Raw genomic sequence first — 999 nt, 5'->3', positions numbered from 1 at the left:
CTCACGCGGGAGTTGTCATTGCCAATTTCAGGTGGGCAAACAGATGCAGAGGTCAAGTAATTGTTCTAGTTATGTCCAGAGGTCTAGGCACCTCATCACTTACACTGGAGGTAGTAGTCCCCAAAGGGGACATTTGACCTCTGTGGACCCAGGATGGAAGTGGTAGTGAACATGACTTGTGCTCAGCTGCTGTGGGAAAGGTGTGTCTGGAACAGATAGGCATGTGTGGGGGCAAATGGCTGGGTTCTGGATATAAAGATACTAACCAGACCACCTCACAGGCCAGCAGTAGTGTCCTCTGAGGAGGGAGTACATCTGGCCCAAGCCACCCACAGTGACAGGACAGATGGGATGTGTCTGTGTTGCCCCTATGCTTAGCCTCCCACCATGACTGCAGCTTCCCAACCAGGCAGGGTCCCTCCAGCCTCATCCCACAGAAGAGCGAGATAGAATGGGTGCAGCATTGTGTGAGCATAAAATGCCACCTAAGCACTGCACAGCCCCCCCACTCCCCCGCCCCCGGCCGCCTGAGCCCTCCTGTGGGTGCCAGCTCTCACCTCAGAGAAACGGAGCTCCAGTGGGGACAACCGTGGGGCAGAATGGAGTGGACCAGTGTGCAGTATCTGGACATAAACAAGCACCCCAGCCCTTCACACTGAGGAAGGGAATCCTTATCAGGGCGGTTGAGAGATCATTCCCCCGACAAGCCTCCTGCCTTTGCACTGGGCCTGCGAAGCCCCCTCTGAGGGGCACTCAGCCCAGCCTTATCACCCACCAGCCTTCAGTCGTGCTGTAGATACAGGCGAAATCGAGATAGTTGCTGTGAGGAACTCAGCTCAAACTGACTTAAGCAAAAAAATAAAAATATTGGATCCAGGGACTCATAAGCTGTCATTTAGTCCTCACAACTGAAACTCCATTACTTCACCTGATGTGAAGAACTGACTCACTTGAAAAGACCCTGATGCTGGGAAAGACTGAAGGCGGGAGGAGAAGGGG

This window comes from Bison bison, unplaced genomic scaffold (genome assembly GCF_000754665.1).
Source record: "Bison bison bison isolate TAMUID 2011002044 unplaced genomic scaffold, Bison_UMD1.0 scf7180017863627, whole genome shotgun sequence".
Lineage (NCBI taxonomy): Eukaryota > Metazoa > Chordata > Mammalia > Artiodactyla > Bovidae > Bison > Bison bison.
The sequence above is the reverse complement of the archived record's forward strand: the minus strand, read 5'-3'. Positions refer to the sequence as shown.